This window comes from Anneissia japonica, unplaced genomic scaffold (assembly GCF_011630105.1).
Source record: "Anneissia japonica isolate Jap-2015-1 unplaced genomic scaffold, ASM1163010v1 scaffold401_len1656234_cov178, whole genome shotgun sequence".
Classification (NCBI taxonomy): Eukaryota; Metazoa; Echinodermata; class Crinoidea; order Comatulida; family Comatulidae; genus Anneissia; species Anneissia japonica.
This window is the reverse complement of record NW_022745982.1, coordinates 503,299-512,276: the sequence shown is the minus strand read 5'-3', so window position 1 is coordinate 512,276 and position 8,978 is coordinate 503,299. Positions and strand designations below refer to the sequence as shown.

General features: G+C 35.1%; 1 protein-coding gene across 1 annotated transcript in view; it reads left to right on the top strand.

Moving 5' to 3' along the window:
- The first annotated feature begins 3,997 nt into the window (after positions 1–3,997).
- LOC117120129 (equilibrative nucleoside transporter 3-like) overlaps positions 3,998–8,978 on the top strand; it is a 35,067-nt gene continuing 30,086 nt past the window's right edge. Inside the window, exon 1 of the mRNA XM_033265142.1 lies at positions 3,998–4,119. The gene's annotated coding sequence lies outside the window, so the exon portion shown is untranslated. The remainder of the gene's footprint in view (positions 4,120–8,978) is intronic.

The following is an 8,978-nucleotide window of genomic DNA, read 5'->3' as shown; positions in this document are numbered from 1 at the left end:
TTGTTACTGGTAAGTTGTACTGTAGCACTTATAGGAGGCGCACTTTACACGTGTGATTATATAGAAGACAAAATTGACATCTCTAAGATAGTACGGATTTGCTGGGTAGTTAAAGTGCGTTATAGTGGGGTCTTACAGGTATCATAATGGTATAATAATGTTTTTGGTATCTCCTTTATACAGTTTAATGTATGTTGGTCTGCATATCTTAAACATTTTATCGTATTTGTACAATGTAATAGTTTTCTCCACATGGTGTAACAATATACCCCGGACCAAGGGTAATTTGTTACAGTTGATCCAGGGAGATGTAAAAAATAATTATTTTTTACATCTCCCTTGTTGATCTACTTCATTAATTGATTAATGATTACAACCAATGTACTTTTCTTCCATTAGAAAAGAAATGATGTGTTTGTCTCATTAAATTACGTAATTAAGGAACAATATGTCTCCACTACTTTTCTGAAGAGATTTACTGCTTCTGTTCCTATTCAGGGGACACCACTTAAGGGCACATTATTGGTTCAAAGGGCGTCCCCTTAATAAGGTTTCTACTATAGACTTGTGCTACATTTTCACACGTTATGATTTTAAATATAGTTGTTAACCGATTTTGTTATTATGGTGATGATTATGTCATTACTGTATTACATCATTACTGTACCTTTTCTATATAAAATGATGATGCTCATTAAATTATGGTTGAATATAATTTAATAAATCGTATAGATTATTATTGCTGTTTTCCCCCCTTTTTTTGGCACTTAAAGATGTACTGTCCCTTGAAAATGACCAAAATCATAAAAAGTAATTTTTAAATTAACTTGCTCATTTTGCACTAACATACAAATTATTAACTTGAGCATAGAAATTATTAAATAAAAAAAAAAATGTGTTCCCTGATTTTTTAACTGGATAATTATAATAAAAATAATAAAACGCTTCCAGTGACTGCAAGTGTTTCTATCATTTTTTTGCTGTAAAATGATGGTTTATATGGGTGAGCATTTTTTAAATACACTAATTTCTATGTTCAATTTGATAATTTTTATGTTACTTCAAAATGGGCGAATAAATTTCAAAAATTATTTTTATGACTTTTTAAAATTTTTTGCAAGGAACAGACAGTACATCTTTAAGACTGTATTCAACAAAGTTATCAATTATAAACTCAACGTATACGCCAGTCATCTCAGTCCAAATCCGCCCCTTTTGTTGAACAAATTATTTGGAGGCAGCTGGTACGGTAACTTGTAGAGCCGCTACACCTCTCTCTCTCTCAACTGGCCCACGCAATATTTAAAGTTAATAGGGAGGTCCCATCTCAGCCTCAGCATGGTTTGGGCTGTGGTTTGCACATTTTGAAAATATGGCATCTGGCGAACTGCAGAGCCGCTCCCCCTTTTCTATGACTTTACAGGGGAAGATCAGGGGCGGATCCAGGAATTTTCTGACGGAGGGCGGGGGGAAATATGGTAGTCCACACTCTAGCAAATCTTAATAGCCCCCACTAGATGCTCGGAAATGGCACTCTGTGATGGTAAAAATGCTGTATCAAAGCAGTGTTCCTCGACAAAATTATTGACTTCTTCCCGACGGGCGGTGTTTTCCGCTCCCTTAGACACCTCTCCCCTCACGGGCGTCGCAAAGGTCTAATTATAACCTATAGTGTCTATTCTATACGTAGTCACAAAGCAAATTATGGTACCGCTAGATGCCCGGAAATGGCACTCATTCAGACTCCATTTTAAATGAGTGTAGGAAAGTCCTAGCCGCCTGGGATCCCACCCCCACTGGATTAATATGATATAAGTCTAACAGTCGGTGTCAGAGACACATTATGCTGTTATGTATCAAAAAAGCCCTTTTGGATCGAGGACCTTATGGGTATCGGGGAACCGAAGGCGTCTGGGATATAGCGTTGTGTTTGTCGTCATCAATAAAACATTAAAAATGACTGAGTGCTAAAATAATCGAGCTCTCCTTCCGTCCAACTGCTGGATCCGCCACTGTACTCATGGACACTTCATTTTCCCCCTCTTTCCTTCCTCCAACTCTTCTCAATTTATTCTCCGTCTTTCTTTTTTTCGGCCTGACTGAAACGGGAACAATTTCATATAGGCCTAGGCCTGTGTAATATACTTATACAGATAAATGATTATCTAATAATATGAAATGATTCGTGTTCAGTATATTATGCTGTTACTTTTTAGTATTTGTGTAATAAATGCTTTAGGGGTTTACATTTTGATAGTAAGTAGGACCGACTTGAACCGATATGCCGTTGTGTGGTGATGACAGTTTGGCCTACTCCACACCTCCAAAAAATATATATATTTTTATTACACCTTTACACATTTTAAAACTTAATCTTAATTATTACTAAAATTCAGGATTTTAAAAAAATAGTTGAAATGCATAATAGTGCATGTTCTAAAGAAAGTTCTGAAGTGATGCAAACGACATTATTGATATATTCACATAATTTATAGGTATCGGTATAATGAAAAAAAAAAGTGGTCTGGTCATAGCCAGTGCGGCTCGTGACGGTCCCGAAGGCTCTGGAAGAGAGTATTTTAGGTTTAAACTTATAAGGATAACCCCCAAGTCTGGTGACTTGTCTCCAATGTGGAGGGATGAGGGCTCTTCTGGTGGTGGTTAGAGGCGTCCCGTGCTTCAACGCGCACACAGGGCTCTGGCTATACCCCACTTTAGCTAAGTATCTGCTCTCACCTGGGAGGACTCAATTACACCCATCCCTCTCAATAATTACTTTACAATGATAGGAATAACAAAATGATAATCCGATCTCGTACATTTAATTAATCTTGGTATATATGGAAATATAAAACGGTGATTAAGCACGCTTGAAAACTAGGGCATATCGTTCACCTTTAACATGACGTAAAAAGTAGCAAACCCGCAGCATGACCATGTTTAATGATGGTGGTTTGAAGGCGGGAATGTGATTTGTTCGTGACAACGTCTTCCCAGTGAGCAAACGAAGAACTTACCTACAAAATAACAGATCCTGAAGCGACGGATCATAACCAGCTTCTTCGGTATCACGACTAATCTCGTTTAGCTGTGCTCGAAAAAACACCCACTGGGCCTGAAATGTCTTCGCGTGTTTCTCTTTGATTACCTGTAGTTTTCAGTATTCATGTAGAAATAGTATAGCAATATTATATAATATGAAATTATATACAATAGGATAATGTAATGAAATATAATATTTTGTAATAATATTAACTATAATAACATTACTCTATTTTGATAGTTAATATTATTACAAAATATATATTTTGTAATAATACAAGTATAAACACATAATAGTACAAGAGTAAACACATAATAGCACGTCATATGACATCAGCATAGCATAACATAACATGACATAACATAAATAACATACAGTAACATAACATATAATATAACATAGAATAAAATAGCATGATAATACAGTATAATATATATCTAATGATGCAACATTATATAACATAACATATCATAGCCTAGCACTGCATCATATAGTGTAGCAGAGCATAACATAACATAATATAACATAACATAAAATAAACTAAATACCGCTGCGAAAGTCGTTTAATAATTAATTAATTAATTTATTTATTTTATTTATTCTGAGTAACACTTTTGGCACACGTCGGACTTAACACGATATAAAACACGTGCGTATACAACTTATAAATAAACATTTAAACCTACAGAAAATACCACAAGAGAGAGAACATATATTAGTATACTAAACATATACACATAACATCTACCCACAAAAGGCCCCTAACCTCTCTATTCTCCCTATACCCCATTGAACCCAAGCCTCCTCGTCTCTACTTTCCCCAACACTTTCTCTCCCTTTTTCATTCTTTAATTATTGATAGCGCCCTCATTTATTTCTCAATTTCTCTGTGCGTGAATGTTCAATCCCCCTATTACATAATGGTTCTTTCCAAGGAAAACCTCAAAGGATTGTGTAATCAGCTGATTGCTTTCTCACGACAGTATTTTGAAATACTGTAACGGTAGTGCGAACAATGTTGTTGTCTTGTTAGTGCTATATAAAGGATTAAAGCAGACAATTCAGGGTCCGAACAGGTAATATAGATAATTTAAATTTAGCCATAATATCTAGTCTGTCTCTGATTGCCTATGATTATTCTTATATAATAGGCTTAAAAATGTTGTATTTTAGATGGTATATTTTAGGCCTCCTCCAGGATGGAATAGGCCTACTTCCTTTCTTTCAATCAACTCCCTGGTGATGGTAGTCACACAGCATGTAGCACAGGGGTTACAGTAGGCCTAGCCTACGCCCCTATAAGAAGAGTAGGCCCTACCTAGGCTATGTTCTGCTGCTGGTACTATGATTAAATGTTTGTTGTAAATTATTGATTGTTATTATAATATTCAAAAATACTCACTGCCTCTCCTGTAGCCGGTCTTGTCCTAGTACTAGCTAGGCTAGGCTTGTATGGCATCATCAGCAGGCCTAGCTATGTAAGCTAGTAGTAGTAGTTAGATTAGGGGCAGATAAATGATGACGACGATGTTGATGATAAATAATTAGGCCTATCTTTGATTCTGTAATAATTATTGTTCTTTAGTTATCCTGAGTTTCCTGTCATATCATACTGTTGCCTGTGTAATTAACAATAATAATACGCACCAGTGGATTCTAATATATAACCCAAACTCATATTAACAAAGGACCTTTGTCTAGACTCTAGCTAGTCTACCCTGGTCTAGGCTTGTCGTTCGTAATGTGTTTACGCTACAGCAGGCAGATATGACTATATGAAGTTATTTTTTGTAGGCCTTGCCAACCTATGGCGATTAGGTTAATCTAAACATCTGCGGAACAATCGCACATTTTGATTATAACAAGACCTGCAAAAATCATGGCCATGTAAGCCTAGGTATAATGTGTATTTGTGTTTAATATTTACATTGGTATACTGCTCAATGCAGCAATCTGTAGTTTTTTGTTTTTTGGTGAAATAATTATTATGATACAATAATATTGCAAAATGTCTTTAAGCCTGTGCAATGATGATATAGTTACTGTATTATGTTATTTATTGCTGCTGCAGTAGTACTTACTATTAATAATTTGACAAGATTTTTTTTTCTACTCACTTGCTCTAATTTTAGCTATGATTACAGTATTTCATCAGAATAAAAGTAATTTACTATACTATTGTAACAACATATTAATAATAAATTGTAAATATCTGTAGTTATTAAACATAAAGCTATTTGTGTAGACGTATACAATAAATAGCACTTACTGTAAACCTAAATTTGATTTGATTAATAAACCTCATTATACAGTACGTCTATGACAAAAAAAAACAAATGCTGATTTTATTTTGTATTGATTTATCGGCCGGTATGAGGTAGGGCAAGAGGGCCCGTACTTACGTAACTAATCAAAAGAATTATGTTCCAGGCTTATTTTTTGGCTTTTATGACCCCCTCCAAAATTGCACCTAATTATGCTAATGACATCTCATACAGTAAAGTTATGTATGGGCATTCTTCTGTATTTCCAATGATTCACAAATATGGCCTATAGTTAGGCATAGAAAAAAGCTAGTATTTTATACAACTCTACAGTAAGAAAGATTCGAGTAAAGCCGTGTCCAAACTATCAAATTTTATTTAACAAAACATGTGACATTCATAAATTAGGTCACCCTCTATAAAGATGGTTGAAATAACAATAAAAAAATGTCATGATGACATCACATCATGAAAACATATAGGCACATCTTGACTATATGAGCATACAATAGTTTTTGAGGATAAAGCTTTAAATGCACTTTGAAATATGAAATGTTACACACATGCCTTGCACACGCTCCCTACACTGATTCTGACACCGCGCGTCAAACGAACTCAGGTGAAGGACCTTAGGTTTGACTGTCAACATTTAAAACGTCTTAATTATATTAATATTCAGAATCTTTTTTAATAAACTGACCGTTACTAGTGTAACCTTCTTTTTCGAATTATGGAATGCATTTTTGGTTGATTGAATAATTGGTAGGCCACATTAAAGAAAAAAGAAAAGAAAAAAAAAATAATTCGAGGCCCTTTTCGGCCACTTCTTATTTTTCCTTCTTTTTTTTTTAAAATTTAAAATTCCAAATGCCAAACATTCCTGTAGAGAAATCCAGTCATCTTCATTATGCAGTGAGTATTGATGTATGTCTGTTGTGGTTTTCTTTATGGAAAAAAAAAAGATAGAGGCTTGATCCCTGTATTTTTTTTATTGGAGACGAGAAACAACGTTTTGTTTTAATTTGGCCTTTAGATTATTAGGCCTCTGATTGTTAGCAAATAATATTACTGTATTTTTGTGTTTACTGCACTATAAGGCAGGTTCATACTAGAGTGTTGACCATTAACTGACCTCTGTATAAACTTGTGTGTCAGAAGGCCAAAGCTTACAGTAGATGTTAGAGAATCTATGGTCCAGGAAACATGCGCTTAAATCGTGATATTCCAAGCTTATTTAACCCGTCAACTCGCTAATCAATTGTCCTTCAACATTGTATTTATAGATTAATACCATACACATGAGAAAACCGACATAAACAGAGATTTGCGGTATTACTCCGACACTCTCTAAATAAAAAAAAAATCAAAATTTTTAAAAAAGTGTCTACACCGCAAAACAGATCAAATGATTCACTCCCCCTTGAAATTAAGTTTTATCTACAATATCAAAGTTCATCAAAAAGCGTCACATAAAATGGGATGGAACAAGAGTTTAACACGTTCAACTTTTTTGATACAATTTAATAATATGTGATATGACGTCATCGAACCCATATACTCTATGGACACACCACATTTTTTGTCACATAAAATTTGATAGTGTAGACAAAGGTTTAGACAAAAAAAATTAGTAAGCTTTAAAATTCAAACGGTTGAATACAACATCCGTGCGAATACAAAGACGAAAAAGCTCGCAAGAAATATGAACTAAATAGGCCTGATATCTTCCTGGAAGAACTGTTTGTGTAATAGCGTACGTACACGGACCACTAGGCCTCGACACTGAAATGTTATGAAAATCTCTCTGAATTACGGTACGAATTTTTCTCAATTGCGAACTTGGACGAACCACCTGGACGAACTACCTTCATAAACATTTGTTGAATAGCTTCTGTAAGCAGTTAGATCGATATAATACGTCATCAGAACATCATTATGTACTTGGTGATTGAAAATAGTGAACGGCCAATTTATTAACGATCGTGTCGGTCGTAGATCATTCATATTAATTTAACCATTGTCGTACTGTGCATCAAAATACGGTAAATTACTATGGAGTATAAGTAGGCCTATATGCCCATGTACAATCATATAATTATCGAAACATTTCAACGTGACCTATAAATCCTTTAAAGTTGGAAGACGATCGACCAAGAATAAGCGAGATACGCTCAAATGCGCATTTTAAAAAAAGACGTCATCGATAAAATTCAGTTTGTTGAATTCAGATGGCAATATGATGACGTCACAATGTCCGATCGACCATTATGAGCTAGAAAATCATGTGCTTTCAGAATATGTAATAAAAATTGGGGGTCACCTTTCATCCTAAAGAGCTGTAACTGTTTAAATTTAGGCCTGATTTTAGCAAAATTTCACTGTATATCGGCACAAATGCGCACAAAGTTCATTATGTTTGATGCGTACCTACGCCATTGTTATTGGCCATAAAGTGATTGAAAAGATCGGAAACTTGTAAAAACAATGTCTGGAACCCAAAATGTCACAAAAAACTGAATTTCTAGCTTCCGAACGTGCTGCGCGCGTAAAAATGCGCACGCGTAGTGGTAAATTTAAAAAACAATTGAAATGCTCAAAATGGCGTGTAACGTGCTCTAATTTAGTCAAAAAGTGATTTCGAATATTTTGAAATTTTGACGCACGCGTTACGAAGCACACGCGTAAAATTAGGGTACAGTACATTTAACATTGACCCGAAGTTAATGCTCACTTAATACGATTACAAAATTGCAATTGGTTAGGCTGATATGATCGATTATGTAAAAACGCAAAATTGCGCGTAGCTGACGTCACGCATGACTGGTCACTTTGAAAACCTTACCGTGATTATTCCAGGTGAAGCCAAAATGATCGATGAAATGACCGTATGCGTAAATCGTGGCAATTTTGAGATATCGTGCGAACAGAAATGGGGAGAAAGAAAAAAAAGAAGTTGATGATCCTGACAATTACAATAGGTGATCCGCTCGAGAAGCGGATCACCAATAAAATCCTGTCCACACTATCAAATAGTATTTGACAATACCATGTGACATGCCTAAATAAAGTCATGGTGACATCACGCCGTGATTATGTTTATAAAAGAAAATTTGATAGCCTGGACAGAGCTTAAGGGTGATTGGTTCGAATCCTAAGGTTGAAAATACGATTCTCAACAAATAATAATTAAACTAGAAATTGCAAATTGCAAGTGAAGTGCTGCGAAGTACAACTGCATAAAATATTCTTCGAACAAAATTATTTATGCGAGTCAAGTGAAAATAATGAATAATAAAAATATAACAAATAATATGAGCACGACCCATTGTCTATATTATTAGAACAGCGTTGGTACAGTAGTGTTTTGCTGCAGTGACATCTCTCTGCTGGCGATGGCTCGCTGCTGCTGGCGAATCGATCTGCGCATGTGTATAAAATGGTATTTATTTCCGCAAACACTATGCCAGTCTACAACAAGCGTCGCCTAAATGTAATAATTAGCACGTTGAAATAGGCTAGTAAATAAGTTTAACTGGGTTCGTAAATAATATTGTCCTCAAAATATTGTCGCTGAGACATGAGCCGATTAAACGTAGAAATAGGAAACCTAGAAATATAGTAAAAACGCTGAATAGTACTCCAGCGTCGCAACATGCCGACGTTGGTACGAG